Here is an 18,741-nt window from a genome sequence, read left to right as displayed (position 1 = left end):
AATTATCCTAAGGACAAACACACACACACATGCTCGAGGGAGGACTCGAACCTCCGCCGGGACCAGCCACACAGTCCATGAGTGCAGCGCCCTAGACCGCTCGGCTAATCCCGCGCGGCTCTCCTCAGTACTTCACTGGGAGAGCACCTCTGTCGTTAGTGAATCGGAGTGACACTCTATATTAAGCGTTTTTCACTGTGTTGGCCGCCACACTTACTGTGCGGTGTGAGCACGGACAGAGTACGTGCGAGCAAATACTGAGTGGCATCGCAGTGGATTGGTTATCTGGCCGGTGTACCAATAATTAGACTAGGGGTGGGTAGGAGTCCTTTACTTCATCAAGGCGTAGGGAGAGTTTTATTGGCAAAGGTCAATCCATATAGAAAGAGATGTTGTGTTATTTGTCAGCAGCAAGCGACACAGGCAGCATTGGTCGCAGCTCACGGTATTGTGCGCTACAGCGTATGTGAGCCTCATCTATCTTCCATAACAGTACACTCCATTACATTTCTCACGCGACAGCCTTGACCGTACTTAGAAAAGTTATTCAAGTTGTGTAGGCGCGGCTCTCAGCCATTCTGTCGAGTAAACAATATTCTTAAAGAAAAAGGAAAAAAAGAACCTTTCCATACTTTGTAAAATAATAGCATTCCTATCCATAAGAGGCAATCTACTGTTCTGTAAAGAACCAGGAAATTTATTAATTTATCAGAAAAAGTTTCACTCGATTTCTCAGAATTTTTTGCAATAAATAATATTTTTCGTTCGTTTAATATTTTTCTTACACTAACTAGCAATACTCCAGTACCCAAGTATTCCACTAGTTAGTTAAGAATATAGAATATTTTTGTGTCTTTTCCTTACAGCGGACGACTCCAGAAGATATATGCTTTTCAAGCAATTCTTGTTGGTACATTAGGAGCGTCTGTCTGACTTCTGTAGTAGTGCGAGGTGGAAATTGTTTCTTGCAGGAACCAAAGGGTACTTGTTGGATCAGTCCGTTGCGCAACTTGACAAAATAAAACCCACACACCCACAGTTGGAAAACGAACACATTGACGTCGAATGTATTGCTCTTTTATTATACTTTACAAATAAAGAACAAAGAGAGTAGCACTAAATAATTATTCAGTTGGCTGATACGACGCGACACTTCCAACGGCCGTTCCTCGTTTCATTTGCAGGGGCTATTCCTTCAGTCTCTCTTTTACCACATAAGCGCACTTCCATTTAGGCGCAGATTCCAATACAATATACAAGCGAATAACATAAATTTTCGTAACATATCGATCCCGAGCGTGAATGGGCGAGCTTTGGGAGAACACATTATGTGACTGGGACTATAAGAAAAATTCATTTTTGCAGCCTGTTTCAGAGCTTAAATGAATGCTACCTATTGACTGAAACAACAACTTTACCATTGGCAGTCGCAGTTTATTTGTTTCCACTACGCGCTTCGTTGGTTTAAACGTCTGCCATCAGGTGGATATACCACATCAGCCCAAATTGGTTCGAGAATGGATTGATAAAAAGTGGAGAAAAGTTAAGATGATGGATTTAATCATGCTCTAGATAGTCGCTCCCAACTCGGGTTCAACGCACAGAACGTTCATAGAACCGTACGAAATGGTCAGAAAATTCCTTCTTTGGGTTTGTTGTTCAACTGGCGGTGCGTCACATTTGACTCGAATGACACTTATGTCGTCAAAGCGCTGACTCTTCATGTGAATTTTTGCAATTTGTAGTTTTGTGTAGGTTCATACTGATAAAACTACGTCCCGTCACCCGTAATGATTTTGTCCAAAAATAAATTAATTATCCGCCTTTTGCATTTCAATCAAGTCACAGCAGAAGTCTATGTTTCAGAGTGTCAAGGCGTACAGGACTACGTTTGCCCACATTTTTGTCTTTTTCGCAACGTTATGGACAATATATTGAACATTTGACCGAGAGATGTTACTGCATTGCGATTTCTGACTCAACAATGTCAACGCGCTGCGGACGCATGTCCACCTGCTCAAGGCGCATCCGTTGCATAAGATTGTTAGTTCAAGTTGTCACTTTGCTTACTGCGCTGAAGTTGCTTATACTCCAGGACTAAAATCAGTTTCATACTTTTTTGAACAGATGGTGTATGTGGATCACAATGACACGAATGTATTTTGTTACGAGTTTGGGAGGACCTGTTACACGGTCTGACGTGGTCGCAGGCTTTTTTTCCTGTCGTGTTACATCACACAAAAGAGGATTTTCAGTTAAAGGTTACCCCACAGTTGTAGCCATATGCATACATGTCGTTTCAGTCCACATATATTCGTCTGGTGATGAAGGTTTAAACCTCCAAACGAATCGTGCAGCTTAGTAAATAGTGGATAGTTAGATTAAATTTGTTGTTTCATTCGATGTCAGAAACAGTTTGGAAGTTTGGAAGGTAGGAGACGAGATACTGGCAGAAGTAAAGCTGTGAGGACGGGGCGTGAGTCGTGCTTGGGTAGCTCGGTGGTAGAGCACTTGCCCGCGATAGGCAAATGTCCCGACTTCGAGTCTCGGTCCGGCACACAGTTTTAATCTGCCAGGAAGTTTCAACAAACGAATATTCCAATGTGATAGGTAGAGTGCAATACTCCGCACAATGGTAGTGGTGGGGGTTCCCTTCCAGACAGGACAGCACGGTAGGGGAGGTGTAGCTCTGCAGCTTAAGCCTACACCCAGGTGCCTGTCTCACAGGACTTATAAGCTTCAGCTAGCGGGTCTGCAAACGATCGTAGTAACAGGTTATACCAATGTGACAAATGATTCCACAGATTCCACAGGTCAACGGTTTCTTCAGTTAATGCTTCCAGGCCGAGAGGCTGTGGTCGATGTATAAAACTACATCGTAACGTTTGCTCTCCAAGTGCAGGAGACATCTTCCGAGGGTAAACGGCTGCTGCCAATTAGGCTCGAGGGGCTCTCGCAGTTATAGTGCGCACAAGTGCACCACCATACGCCACATGATGCAGACTGTACGACTATCTGCACAAAGTCGACATCCATATTTTATCTAACTACAAAGCTACTTATTTTCTATTAAAATTATTATGGTGTTTGTGGTTCTCTATTATTTGTCTCTACATGTGTGCATGATAATGCGATGTTCCTGTTAAAACGCTCGTCCCACCAAATTTCGTTTCGTGATTCCAGTCTCGAAAAACATATTCTACTATAGCCGATATTTCGGTATGTCGCAGAAGACAGCTCCTTTTGTGTTCTGCTATACGTACACTCTGTGGTCAAAAGTATCCGGACACCTGACTGAAAATGACTTACAAGTTCGTGGCGCGCTCCATCGGTAATGCTGGAATTCAATATGGTGCTGGCCCACCCTTAACCTTGATGACAGCTTCCAGTCTCGCAGGCATACGTTCAGTCAGGTTCTTGAAAGGTTTCTTGGGCAAAGGCAGCCCTTTCTTCACGGAGTGTTGCACTGGGGACAGGTATCGATATATGTCGGTGAGGCCTGCCACGAAGTCGGTGTTGCAAAACATCCCAAAGGTGTTCTGTAGAATTCAGGTCGGGACTCTGTACATACCAATCAATAACAGGGGTGTTATTGTCATGTAACTACTCCGCCACAAGCCGTGCATTATGAACAGGTGCTCGATCATGTTGAAAGATGCAATCGCCATCCCCGAATTGCTCTTGAACAGTGGGAAGCAAGAAGGTGCTTATAACATCAGTGAAGGCCTGTGCTGTGATAGTGCCACGAAAAACAACAAGGGGTGCAAGCTCCCTCCATGAAAAAAAACGACCACTCCTTAACACCATCGTCTCCGAATTTTACTGTTGGCACTACACAGGCTGGCGGATGGCGTTCACCGCCATACCTACAACTTGCCATCGGATCGCCACATTGTGTACCGTGATTCGACACTCCACACAACGTTTTTCCACTGTTCATTCGTCCAATGTTTACGTCCCTTACACCAAGCGAAGAGTCGTTTTGCATTTACCGGAGTGATGTGTGGCTTATGAGCAGCCGTTCGACCATGAAATCCAAGATTTCTCACCTCCCACCTTAACTGTCATAGTACTCGCGGTGGATCCTGTTACAGTTTGGAATTCCTGTGTGATGGTCTTCAAATGGCTCTGAGCACTATGGGACTTAACATCTATGGTCATCAGTCCCCTTGAACTTAGAACTACTTAAACCTAACCTACCTAAGGACATCACACAACACCCAGTCACCACGAGGCAGAGAAAATCCCTGACCCCGCCGGGAATCGAACCCGGGAACCCGGGCGTGGGAAGCAAGAACGCTACCGCACGACCACGAGCTGCGGACTGTGATGGTCTGGACAGATGTCTGCCTTTTACTCATTGCGACCCTCTTCAACTGTCGGCAGTCTCTGACAGTCAACAGCGTTTCCATTTCACTATCACATCGGAAACAATGAACCTAGGGATGTTTAGGAGTGTGGAAATCTCGCGTATAGACGTATGATACAAGTGACACACAAGCACCTGACCACGTCCGAAGTCCATGAGACCCGCGGAGCGCCCTATTTTGCCCTCTCGCGATGTCTAATGACTACTGAGGTCGCTGATTTGGAGTACCTGGCAAGGTGGCAGCACAATGCACCTAATATGAAAAACGTATGTTTTTGGGGGTGTCTGGATACTTTTCATCACATAGTGTATGTTGATACTTACTGCACAGTACCAATAGACATTTGTCCACAAATGCACGGAATTTTATATGCCCAGGTATTGCTAGCGGCTGCCTTGCAACTTTTGTCGTTCTAAAGATAAATGAATTTTTAAAAACGACAAAAGTTGCAAGGCACCCCCTAGCAAAACATGGGCATATGAAATTCCGTGCATATGTGGACATGTGTAAAGTGAGAGTACGAAAAAAGTTTCAACATACGCATAGCCGAATGCAAAAGGAGCTGTCGTCTGTGACATACGGAAAAATCGGCTGTAGCAGAACATGCTTTTCGAGGTGAGAACCACGAAATAAAATTCAGTGAGACCAACGTTTTAGCAAGAACATCATCATATACGGATGTAGAGACAAACAGAGATTCATGAACATCATAACAATTTTAATAGAATGTCGACTTTGTGCCAAGAGAATGACAACTAATTATTTTTAGTCGAGAACGATGACGCCATCCAGAGATACACAGTCAGCATCACGTGACATATGGTGGTGGCCTCTATGCGCTGCATAAATGGGAGTGTCTATCAAGCCTTTACATTTCCCTACATTAAGAAGTGGCATTGTTTTAATCTCGTTCACAGTTTATTCGAGATATAACTAGATATTACTAGTATTTTATACGATTAAACTTCATGATAAGGAACTGCATTAACTACGGAATCTGTGGGACAATAATTAGCACTGTCTGATAAGTAGTTAGTAGTTAATGTGTGAGTTGCCTAGACCATATATTCCTTCTACGTATGTGGATGACTGCATCACTGTCCATCTGGATAACGCTGTGAGTACTGTATCTCGGAAATTCTCCAGTCGAGGGAGCCTTCCTTAAAATCCCATTCAAATTTTTATTGAGAATATTTTGGTATGGTGCTCTATGAGAAGGTTTTCGGTGGGCCAAAATAAAAATTAAACTCACAATATACCTCTATTAGTTGCATTGGTTATTATGTATGAAAAGAACGAACCGGTTACACATTGTTTTTAGAAACTTTGATGAACTCAGTTGAGGTCACTATTTTCCATATAGTCTTTTAAATTAAAAATAATAGAATTTTACAGCATTCTGATAGAAATAAAGCCAAATTTACATCCGTTAGAAAAGTTTGGCTTATTGACTTAACGTGACAAATTCTCATCCACCGAAGGTTTAGCAAATAAGGTTTTAATATACAGACGCTACTATAAATGACCAAAGTATTATATGCACAAATACGACTGATGAGTGAACAGAACCATAAACTCATAGAGTTTTCATTGTGCTCACCAGTTGGCGTTATGAGTGCTGTGCGTTGACGAAACGACGACACAGCAAGAAAAGAGCTTTTGTGTATTGTAAGATGTTTGTGTGTTACAACAGTGCAGCGAGCATCGAAAAGAACCACCATGTAGGTAGAGCATTGTGCGTTGGCATCCAAAATTTAGAGACACTGGTAGTCCCTTTAAACAGGACAGTACCTGTTGACTTACTGTGACAGGTGCAACCGTGGGGAGCGTGAGGGAAAGTTTCGTGCGCAATTCAAAAAAACAACGGTCCATGCAAGCTGCGAACTTGGATTCCTTTTTTTTTTTAGTCATCAGTCTTCTGACTGTTTTGATTCGGCCCGCCACGAATTCCTCTCGTGTACCAACCTCTTCATCTCGAAGTGGGACTTGCAACCTACGTCCTCAATTATTTTCTGCCTGTATTCCAATTTCTGTCTTCCTCTATTTTTTCCCCTCTACAGCTCTCTAGCACACTATGGAAGTCATTCCCTGGTGTCTTAACTGATGTTCTATCACCCTGTCTCTTCTCCTTGTCAGTTTTTTCCACATGTTCCTTTCCTCTCCGATTCTGTGCAGCACCTCCTCATTCCTTACCTTAACAGTCCACCAAATTTTCAACATTCGTCTTTAGCACCACATCTCAATTGCTTCGATTCTCTTCTATTCTAGTTTTCCCACATTCCATGTTTCACTATCACACAATATTGTGCTCCAAACTCACATTCTCAGAAATGTCTTCCTCAAATTAAGGCCTATGTTTGACAAGTAGACATCTCTTGGCAGGAATGCCCTTTTTGCCAGTGATAGTCTGCTTTTGATTTCCTCCTTACTCCGGCCGTCATTGATTAAATGGTTCAAATGGCTCTGAGCACTATGGGACTTAACATCTGCGGTCATCAATCCCATAGAACTTAGAACTACTTAAACCTAACTAACCTAAGGACATCACACACATCCATGCCCGAGGCAGGATTCGAATCTGCGACAGTAGCGGTCACGCGGTTCCAGACTGTAGCGCCTAGAACCGAACGGCCACACCGGCCGGCTCGTTATTGGTTATTTTACTGCCTTGGCAGCAGAATTCCTTATTTTTATGGAACAATCAGTACGCCGGGAAAGCTTTAAACATCACATCAGAATTCCTTAAGTTCATCTACTTCGTGACCATCAATCCTGATGTTAAGTTTATCGCTGTTCTCATTTCTGCTACTTCTCATTACTTCCGTCTTCGATTTACTCTCAATACATATTCTGTACTCATTAGATTGCTCATTCTATTCAGCAGATAACATAATTCTTCTTCACTTTCTCTCAGGATAGCACCGACATCAGCGAATCTTTTCATTGGTGACTTTTAATCCCACTCCTGAACCCTCCGTTTATTTCTATCATTGCTTCTTCGATGTACAGATTGAACAGTAGGGACGAAAAACTACATCCCTGTCTTACACCCTTTTTAATCCTTACCCTTCGTTGTTGGTCGTCCACACTTAACATTCCCTCTTGGCTCTTGTGCGTATTCTCTCTATAGCTTACCCCTATTTTTCTCAAAACTTCGAATATCTTGCACCATTTTACATTGTCGAACGCTTTTTCCAAGTCAACAAATCCTAAAAATGTGACTTGATTATTCTTTAATCTTGCTTCCAGTATCAATCGCAACGTCATAATTCCCTCTCTTGTGACATTACCTTTCCTAAAGCCAAATTGATCGTCATCTAACTCATCCTGAGTTTTCTATTCTTCGGTATATTATTCTTTTCAGCAGTTTGGATCCATGAGCTGTTGATCTAACTGTGCGATAGTTCTCGCACTTGTCAGCTCTTACAGTCTTCGAAATTGTGTGGAAGTAAGATGGTATGTCGCCAGACTCATACAGACCACGTGAATGGCCATTTTGTTGTCACTTTCCCCAATGATTTTAGAAATTCTGATGGAATTTTATCTATCCCTTCTGCCTTAATTGATCGTAAGCCCTCCAAATCTCACTAAAATTCTGATACTGGAACCCCTGTTTCTTTTAAATCGAGTCCTGTTTCTTCTTTTAACACATCAGACATATCTTCCCCCTCATAGAGGCCTTCAGCGCACTCTTACCACCTACTCCCTGTCTCTCGGCGGAATTCCCATTGCACTCTTAATGTTATCATTGCTTTTAATTTCACCGAACTTGGAATACCACAGCAAAAGGTGTGGAAGATTTTGCGCCGACGGTTGCATTTCAAACTGTACCGTCTGGAGCTCGTGCAGCAGTAAAATCCGAAAGACTATGGTTGGCGCTTTAAATTTTGTGTCATAATGCTAGGTAGGAGACATGAGCATGAATATTTCTCATCCAAGCTGATGTTTGGCAACGAAGCAACTTTCTATTTATTTGCAAAAGTTCGTCGCCACAGTGTTAGACTGTAGGGCACTGGAAATCGTCATGAAACTGTGGTGCATTAAGAAGATAAGCCGAAAGCTAATGTTTTCTGTACAACGTAACAGCGAAGCTGTATGGACCATTTTTCTTCTGTGAGAAGGGTGTGACTGGTACCTCTTACTTTAATGTGTTACAGTTGTGGTTGTTTCCACAGCTGACTGATGTTTCCGAGAATCTACCAACGAAACGTGTCACTCCCTCATTAGAGCATGAATGTTCGACGCTACCTAATCGACGAACGTCATTGGACAGAGGCACTGGTGAAGCTCGTGTGGGTTCTCCGTCACCCCAATCATCTCACCAGTCTGCCTGACCAAATGCCTTGCGACATTTTAATTTGGAGGTACATTAAGAAACGTGTTTACGTACTCGCCCTACCAACAACACTGGATCAGCTCAGAGAACACATCAATGCTGCTGTGGTGACCTCTGAAAGGATGTTTCTACATTAGGTATGTATCGTGTGACCAGAACGGCAGCCACAGAACACTTGTAGAGTGCAAAATGCAAAGTTGGTGATTTTAATGTTCTGTTCAAGCATCAGTCATATGTCATACTTCGGAGAATATAGAACTTTGAAAACGAATCCATCATTTATAGCTGCCCTGTATCTGACTGGTCGTAGGCGCTCTTATCATATGTATTACTTTCAGACCAGATTATTTTCCGGCGGTTTGAGAGCGGTAGGCTCATCCTCTTTGCGGGGACCGCTGCAGTTATGCAAGAACGAAGCTCTTATCACTTCAAGGGGCGACGCTCCGAGTGCGGAACGCGCTCTAGCAGTAACGAGACGCATTATCACGTGCGAGCGTTTATCAGCTAACATGTGCGACATTCCAAGTACGTTGCGAACAACCTGCTAGCAGATACGGGCAGGTCGGAACTGCATACGACCAGCTACGCCCAACCAAGAGAAGCACTTGCCTGTGGATGTGGCAGAATTGTCTCGTGTGGCACTTCGGAAGGAATAAATTCGTGTCCTCTGCGCAGAGGGAAAATGAACCACTAACTGCAGTCTTTCACATGCCTTCTTCAGAGAGCCTTCTAGTTACTCAAGTTACGTCACCACGAATAACATTCTTGAGCTTTCGACCACGTCACCACGAGTAACATTCTTGAGCTTTCGACTACTGTTACCATCACAGTTTTCCGGAATAAAGCTGCTACCTGTTGGAGCTGATGGAGTGTCCTGTCTTTTTAGGTACGGCAATCGTGTCTAGAAACTTCATTTACATCTACACCTACATCTATTCTGCACAGGCCACCTTACAGTGCGTGCTGGAGCGTGTATCTGGTACCACTATTACGTGTGGTACCACTATCTGATCCCCTTTCCTCTCTTCCATTCGAGAATGGCGCATGGGAAAAATAATTGTTGGTCTCCATCTTCTCCTGCTGACTAGAGTTTCCCCTGTTTGTCGCCCTCATTCCTTTGATGTATTTGACCAACTCTCGTCGCACTTTTTGAGTGGTCGTGCGGGCAGTCGACTGCAAATTTTAGTTAGTCTTGTGGGCTGCATCCTTTCCACATGGTCCTTTTTCATGACTTCATCCATTTATTTACCTCTTGTGTTCCGCACTGATCCCTTACGAATGCTTTGTTCTCTTGTCCCACATAGTAATACCTTGTATCTGTCTTCGTATCTTCATTTCCCCTGCTGTTATCTTTAGTTTTATCTTTTCCGTTTCTGCTCTAGTTTCTGCTGCATACGTAGTAACAGGACGCGCCTTTGTACTACATATTTTTATTTTGCCCTCAGTTGTCATGAAAATTGTTTCTCGATACACTAATTCGCAGGCATCCGGCTACCATACTGCCTTTGTGTCTTGATTTTCCACTTCCATGGTTAAATCTAGCCAGCAGCAGCAATACTTACATAATGAAATTAAAATAATTAAGTTGACACGCCATCATTTTCTAATTTACAATCTACGGGTCTTTTTGATATTACCGTACTCTTTGACTGTTTAGATGCAGTTTCTGGGTTCTATTCCTCAGCTGTTTTACTGAATTTGTGAAGTAACCTTCGTAAATTATCTTGATTATCCGCTACCAGTACAGCGTCATCAGCTAACATTACGTTATTACCACTTTATTTCCTGTATCACATCCTGGTTTCTGTCTTACGGCGTCAATGATGCGGTCCATTGTTGTCTAATTCTTTTACCTATTATAATTCCGTCTGTCAATTTTTCGTTTGTCTTAATTCTCGTTTTATTACCCGTATATGCAGGGTGGTCAGAAACAGTCTGAAAAGCTAGTAAGGGTGTAGCAGGGTGTATTGTCTGAGCAATAATTGTTAAGAAAAACATCAATGCTTTGCGCCATTTCCGAGTTATTTAGCATTCAAGTTAGCCAATCAGACCGGTGCGCCCGCCACACACAATTAGTTGTTCTCATAGCGTAGATGACAGCGCACGAGACTGGGCAGCTTTTGGCTCAGTTTCGATCCTTACTACAGTCCCATGTCCAATTTTCTGTTGCTCTTGGTTCGGTTTTAGAAAACCAAAGGAAGGACACATTTCGCGACACCATCTCTGGCGGACCGCTTGAATCTGCACGCGCAACGTCCTTATTGCTAACTTCAGTGTTAATTAACTCGGAAGCTTTTTTCCTTAACAGTTATTTCTCAGCACAACCCACCTTGCAACATGTTTATAAGCTTTGCAGACTGTTTCTGACCCCTGAAAGACGTGCGTTTTCGCATTCTTTTCATATTGCTTATGATATTTAATCCTGCAAATGCCCTCATTATCATTTTTGATCTTGCAATGTCGTGTCTTCTCGGTGCTTAATTTTCTATAGCAAAATATACATTGATACTTGAAAGAGGATGGGAGCAAGGTATTTCTGTTTTATTATCTTAAAATCTGCAGTCTCTCTCAAGTAGCAATAATGGAGTCCCTTTCCCGCCTAGATCGCTTAGCTTGAAGGCATGGCTTCTTCGTGTGAATGTCTTGTATGGGCTAAAGAAGCCACTCTCAAGAGTAGTACTTACCCCCGAGGCCTTGTCTCTCCTGTATGTTTGGTGATGCAAGAAAAATGTCCCCCTACCCAAAATTTGGCGAATCAAAAGCCATCCTGCTGCATTCCGTCTACCTGCCAGAACACCATGTAGTTCTCGCGGTTATTTTACGAGGCATCATTGGCCAGAATGGCAAGCGCCGCCTCCCGCCTCCACAAAATGGGGACTACGCTTTGCACCATGGGACAGAAGCAGACTTCGGTAGAGGAGTTCTGTTCCTGCCGTCAATGGGTTCACATCTGTTCCTAGTGAATACAGAGTGAAACTAAGTCGTGATGCGTGTATTATGTCAGGAATTCCGTAAACTTGGCTTGAAAGCATCAGCGCTTTCTTGTTCTTCTATCGAATTTTTCTTATCCTTTTGTGCGTTAAATCCATTGAATGGTAACTTGTATGGGACACAGCACACCAACTTTGTCCTTTAGCTAGATTCATGTGCGTGGAGACACTTGATAACCACGTTAAGTAAATTCATCGGCTGTTCATGCATTTGTTTTGCCTTTAGCGACCTACATGATTCAGTATTTTGCGAGTTAAGTGAATATTTTTGGAACCGTTAACTTTTTGCAAGGCATGAGGTTTTTGCTCTGTTACTGGTTTTAAAACCACGTAGAGAGTGGTTGGTGTTAGTACTGCTTAACAGAACCATAATTATACGTGGGTGAGAAATCCATCACGTGCACTGTAGTAAGCCACAGATCTTGTGAAGAATGCTCCAGTGATTTACCTAACATGTGGATGGGATCCACCATTGCTATTCTTCCTTCAGTGCAGTGAGTTATTTCCCCACTTTATCCGGCGCGCTCCGTCGGAGTTTCGAGTCCTCCCTCGGGCATCGGTGTGTGTATTGTCTTTAGCGTAAGTTATTTTAAGTTAGATTAAGTAGTCTGTAAGCTTAGGGACCGATGACCTCAGCAGTTTGGTCCCGGCGGCTGCATGTTAATCCTTCCCATTTCTTTGTAACAACTAACTCGTAGTAACGGTCAGGCTCCGTCATTCTCCCCTTTTTCTCACTCGATTCCTTTCTGGGAGACTTAACTGCTTAAGCAAGTGTAATTGTAGACATAATGTTAAACTGTGACAGGCGAATCATGTCTCGAATAAGTACTGAGGTTTGCTGTAATAAATTGGTGTTGAAACTTCCTTAATTTAATGACATACAAATCCAACGAATTGCAAAGAACCTGTCATGGCCACCGCAATGAGAACAAATAAATTCATAAAAATAGCATTTGGTCTTCGTACAGCCGTCACGGGCGTCGAGTTGTCGTTGTGCTACTGTTTTGTTAAATTAAACCTAGAGGTCAGGGTGTTACATTTCAAGATCCGTACCGACCATTGCACATGCAAAAGCCCAGTTGAATACCGCTCCTTCTAGTAAAAGAAGTACTGTGTCTTATTGCTAGACATGAAATAAAATTCCACTTGATGTAGTGAAAGAGGAGGCTTGCTTCTGGAAGATTATAATTCTGCATTTATTCCCTGAGAACATTCTTTCAAGGCAGATTTCCTTAACCGCCCTTTTGAATATTGACGGTTATGGCGAAAATTCCTCACACGATTAAGTCTGCACCAAGTTCTTCTGGGCATTTGCAATCCTTCCATCGGCATCGAAGGATCAAAATCATGGCAGGTGTAAGGCCATTCTCCACAAATGGAAACTCACTGATGACCCACGATGCGACTGTGGTGCAGAAGAACAAACAATCCCTCACCTGATCTTCGGATGTCCTGCGAGGAGGTTTGAAGGAGAATGGAGGGATATCATGAATGCTACTCCACGTGCTATTCAGTGGGTGACCTGTTTAGATGTGGACTTCTAATAGCTGCAGCGGCTGTCTCCCTAATCTACATCTACATCTACATACAGACTCCGCAATCCACCATACGGTGCGTGGCGGAGGGTACCTCGTACCACAACAAGCATCTTCTCTCCCTATTCCACTCCCAAACAGAACGAGGGAAAAATTACTGCCTGTATGCCTCTCTACGAGCCCTAATCTCTCTTATCTTATCTTTGTGGTCTTTCCTAGAAATGTAAGTTGGCGGCAGTAAAATTGTACTGCAGTCAGCCTCAAATGCTGGTTCTCTAAATTTCCTCAGTAGCGATTCACGAAAAGAACGCCTCATTTCCTCTAGAGACTCCCACCCGAGTTCCTGAAGCATTTCCGTAACACTCACGTGATGATCAAACCTACCAGTAACAAATCTAGCAGCCCGCCTCTGAATTGCTTCTGTGTCCTCCCTCAATCCGACCTGATAGGGATCCCAAACACTCGAGCAGTACTCAAGAATAGGTCGTATTAGTGTTTTATAAGCGGTCTCCTTTACAGATGAACCGCATCTTCCCAAAATTCTACCAGTGAACCGAAGACGACTATCCGCCTTCCCCATTACATGCTTGTCCCACTACATATCGCTCTGCAATGTTACGCCCAAATATTTAATTGACGTGACTGTGTCAAGCGCTACACTACTAATGGAGTATTCAAACATAACAGGGTTCTTTTTCCTATCCATTTGCATTAATTTACATTTATCTATATTTAGAGTTAGCTGCCATTCTTTACACCAGTCACAAATCCTGTCTAAGTCATCTTGTATCCTCCTACAGTCACTCAACGAGGACACCTTCCCGTACACCACAGCATCATCAGCAAACAGCCGCACTTTGCTATCCACCCTATCCAAAAGATACCCTCACCTCCGATGAACACTCACCATCGAGAACAATGTACTGGGTTTTATTACTTGTGTCTGTGTGTGTGTGTGTGTGAAATCTTATGGGACTTAACTGCTAAGGTCATCAGTCCCTAAGCTTACACACTACTTAACCTAAATTAACCTAAGGACAAACACACACACCCATGCCCGAGGCAGGACTCGAACCTCCGCCAGGATCAGCCTTAGAGTCCATGACTGCAGCGCCCTAGACCGCTCGGCTAATCCAGCGCGGCGTTCTATTACTTAAGAAATCTTCGAGCCACTCACATACTTGGGAACCAATCCCATACGCTCGTACCTTAGTTAGGAGTCTGCAGTGGGGCACCGAGTCAAACGCTTTCCGGAAGTCAAGGAATATGGCACCCGTCTGATACCCTTCATCCATGGTTCACAAGATATCATGTGAAAAAAGGGCGAGTTGCGTTTCGCAGGAGCGATGCTTTCTAAACCCGTGCTGATGCATGGACAGCAACTTCTCTGTCTCAAGGAAATTAATTATATTCGAACTGAGAATATGTTCGAGAATCCTGCAACAAACCGATGTTAAGGATATTCGTCTGTAATTTTGAGGATCCGTCCTTCTACCCTTCTTATATACAGGCGTCACCTGCGCTTTTTTCCAGTCGCTCGGGACTTTACGTTGGGCAAGAGATTCGTGATAAATGCAAGCTAAGGAGCCAATGGAGTAGAGTGCTCTCTGTAAAACCGAATTGGAATCCCATCAGGACCTGGTGATTTATTTATTTTCAACCCATTCAGCTGCTTCACAACTCCAGGGATGTCTATCACAATGTCCTCCATACGGGAATCTGTACGAGACTGCCGGCCGTTGTGGCCGTGCGGTCTAGGCGCTTCAGTCTGGAACCGCGTGACCGCTCCGGTCGCAGGTTCGAATCCTGCCTCGGGCATGGATGTGTGTGCTGTCCTTAGGTTAGTTAGGTTTAAGTAGTTCTAAGTTCTAGGGGACTGATGACCACAGCAGTTCAGTCCCATAGTGCTCAGAGCCATTTGAACCATTTTTTGTACGAGACTCAAACGGCGGTATGTTTGTACCATCCTCCTGCGTGAAAGATTTCTCAAATGCTAAATTTAAAATTTCAGCTTTCGTTTTGCTGTCTTCCGTTGCCAGGCCAGACTGATCAGTGAGCGACTGGATGGAAGCCTTCGACCCGCTTACCGATTTTACGTAAGATCAGAATTTCCTTGGGTTTTCAGCATGATCTTTTGCTAAGGTATGACTGTGGTAGTGATTGAATGCATATTGTTGTTTGCAATCATTTAATAATATATTAGTAATTCGTTTATTATATTAATTAATAGTTTGTGTGCAATTTTACTCTGTAGATGCCATACGCTAAATAAATAAATGACGAAAAGTTATCATCAAGGTACCCTAACATTTCCCTCTGTTTGTTTGAATTGCGAATCATAGCAAAGCCTGTTTCATACAAACAGTCTGCCGGCCGCGGTGGTCGTGCGGTTCTGGCGCTGCAGTCCGGAACCGCGAGACTGCTACGGTCGCAGGTTCGAATCCTGCCTCGGGCATGGGTGTGTGTGATGTCCTTAGGTTAGTTAGGTTTAAGTAGTTCTAAGTTCTAGGGGACTTATGACCTAAGATGTTGAGTCCCATAGTGCTCAGAGCCATTTGAACCATTTTTTTACAAACAGTCTCATCTTTTAACCCTCTGTATAAAGAATAGCCAAATGGATACGAGAGAGATAGAATGAAAGTAAGTGAACTATTCATTATTTCAAAAGTAATCGCTATGACTCAATACATTTATCGCGCTGTGAGGCAAGGCTGTCAATGCCTTCATGGAGACATGTTTGCGGTTGCACACGGAACCATGAGTATACTTAAGCGCGCACCTCTTCGCCCAAAGCAAATCGACGACCACCAGCGTCTTTCTTTTAGGATTCAAGACTGTGGTATAGGGATGGGGAGAAATCGGGACTGTATGGAGGGTGTGTAACGGCTTCAAAGCGAACCTTCTGCAGAGTAGTCAAAACAACTTTGGCAACATGTAACTGACCACGATGATATGTACGCTTGGGTGCAGTCATGGGCCGTAGGCAACCGCAACATTTTTCCATGAAGGCGTTGATCGTCTTGTCTGACAGAGGGATAAATGTATTAGCGATTACTTTTCAAATAATAAACGTTTCACTAACTTTTTTTCTATCTGTCTCTTTTTCATTTGCCTCAAAAAAAAAATGGCTCTGAGCACTATGGGACTTAACATCTTAGGTCATCAGTCCCCTAGAACTTAGAACTACTTAAACCTAACTAACCTAAGGACATCACACACACCCATGCCCGAGGCAGGATTCGAACCTGCGACCGTAGCAGTCCCACGGTTCCGGACTGCAGCGCCTAGAACCGCACGGCCACCGCGGTCAGCTTATAGCCTGTATTTTGAACGGAGATCTGAGAGGGATGCCAAAGGACTAGACGTAAAAACCTGCAGCCAGGGATCCAAACCGACTGACAAGTAAGGGAAACAATCGCTTCTTAAAGGCTTTAGATATTTACTGTAAGCATTAAGGCAGTGGCTGTGGTCTCCCTGTTAAATATTGCCTATTGAGCACTGTTTGAACACGTATTAGTCTAAAACTGGAGTCAGGATTGTTTTACACGTGGTCATGCCATATTTTTCTTTTAAGAAAAGGTTGAATGTTTCTAGATGTCAAAGACTGTCTCTCTTTCGTTTTTTTTTTTAAATCTATCTGATTGCGCAGCGAGAGAGAGAGAGAGAGAGAGAGAGAGACGTAACTAAGGCAGATTTAAGAATTGTCAAGATTAAATAAATTAAAGGTAAAACTTTGGTGTGAGGTAGCTTCTCTTGGTTTTTGATTAAGTGACTTCTCGTCTTTTTTTCAAATTTAATCTCTGTGGTCGTTCTTCTATTTACTGTTTAAATTACTTCAAAGTGTGGTACCCACATCTTACCTCAGCTTAGCGCATGGGGTAACTGTAGTGGACTGTTAAGGCAGCCAGTCCACAGTGAAGTAGCCGAAAGGGCACGCGTCAACTCACGCCATCTGGCGTTAAGTCTGGAACAAGATTCGTAATGAATGTGATAAAGAAAAGAACGTAGCTACTAGAACACTTAACTTTTATATCGTCCTTTGGTATACAGCATTCTTGATAATACAAGTGAGACTATCTTCAGATACATGCAATGGTGCAAATGGCGCCTTGCTAGGTCGTAGCCATTAACTTAGCTGAAGGCTATTCTAACTGTCTCTCGGCAAATGAGAGAAAGGCTTCGTCAGTGTAGTCGCTAGCAACGTCGTCGTACAACTGGGGCGAGTGCTCGTACGTCTCTCTAGACCTGCCATGTGGTGGCGCTCGGTCTGCGATCACACAGTGGTGACACGCGGGTCCGACATGTACTAATGGACCGCGGCCGATTTAAGCTACCACCTAGCAAGTGTGGTGTCTGGCGGTGACACCACATTCCTCCCCCGCAAATCGGCGAACGGTCGTGTGATAAGGCTTCCGCCCGCCGTGGGGAGGACCCCATGTTGACGTAGGCGATGGGGTGGGGAGCCTAACAACAGGCGAGGCTGTGCCACCCGCACCCTGCCATTCGGTCCGAGGGGAGCTAGGAAACGCCTGAAAACCTAGTCCAGGGTGCACGTCAACATGCGGTGTATGCGCCCGTAATGAGACAGGAGGGGCCGAAGGGTCGACCTCCATTGCGTCGGGGGATCCGACGCGCGATGACGACATCTGGGCCGGAGCGGGCAAGAGTTCCATGGCGGAGGACAGCTGGTCACGGGAAGCAATCGGCGGCGCGTGACCCAGGGAGGCGCTTGGCGGCTGCAGCGAAGCGTCCACTGCGGGCGGCGCCGGCGGCGGCTGCGGCGGCGGCGGCGGCAGCGGCGCGTCGCCATGGGGCAAAATGGAAGGCATCGTCGGTAACACCTGGGGATGAGGCGAGCCAGTAGATGGGTCCCCAGGGCGCTGACCGGACGGCACCGTCGCTGAAAGCAGACGGAGAGCGGCAGAACCCGGGCGACGACAGAGGCGCAGCTCATTGAGATGCCGACGCACCTCACCAGAGGCCCCCAAACCCAAATACATCGCGCGGCCGAGGCAGCGAAGAATGCGCCCTGCGAGCCAACGTCGTGAACCACGATAGTTGCGATAGAATACAACGTCGCCAGGAGCAAATGCAGGAGTCTGCCGCTGCACAGGAACCTGATGCGGCGGATGCAGCAAAGACATCAAGGTTCGATGAGGACGACCGTGGAGCAACTCAGCTGGCGAGCGACCATCGCGGGGCTGAGAGCGATACGAGGACAAAAAGAGCAATAACGCGTCCTCCCGAGAATGCGACTCTTTCAACGTCAACATCTGTGACTTGAAAGTCCGGACCAATCGTTCAGCGGCACCGTTTGACTGAGGCGAAAACGGCGCGGATGTCAGATGTTGAATACCATTGGCCTTGCAGAATGACTGAAATTCTGCGGACATGAATTGTGGGCCATTGTCGGAAACAATAGTCTGTGGTAGACCTTCAATGCAAAAGATAGCGGACAACGCTTGTATGGTGGCAGATGACGTCGTGGAAGATATCCTGACAACAAAAGG

The 18,741-nt window shown here is 44.5% G+C and overlaps 1 long non-coding RNA gene across 4 annotated transcripts in view; it reads left to right on the top strand.

The window, feature by feature from the left end:
* Positions 1 to 18,741, top strand: part of LOC126199276 (uncharacterized) — a 502,300-nt gene that overhangs the window by 471,227 nt on the left and 12,332 nt on the right. For 2 of the 4 annotated variants that reach the window (XR_007540143.1, XR_007540141.1), the window contains one exon: positions 15,243 to 15,373. The exons of the other annotated variants lie outside the window; for them this stretch is intronic. This is a non-coding gene — a long non-coding RNA (uncharacterized LOC126199276). The remainder of the gene's footprint in view (positions 1 to 15,242; positions 15,374 to 18,741) is intronic. 4 annotated transcript variants of the gene reach the window in all.

The sequence above is a fragment of the Schistocerca nitens genome, chromosome 8 (assembly GCF_023898315.1).
Source record: "Schistocerca nitens isolate TAMUIC-IGC-003100 chromosome 8, iqSchNite1.1, whole genome shotgun sequence".
Lineage (NCBI taxonomy): Eukaryota > Metazoa > Arthropoda > Insecta > Orthoptera > Acrididae > Schistocerca > Schistocerca nitens.
The sequence above is the reverse complement of the archived record's forward strand: the minus strand, read 5'-3'. Positions and strand labels throughout refer to the sequence as shown.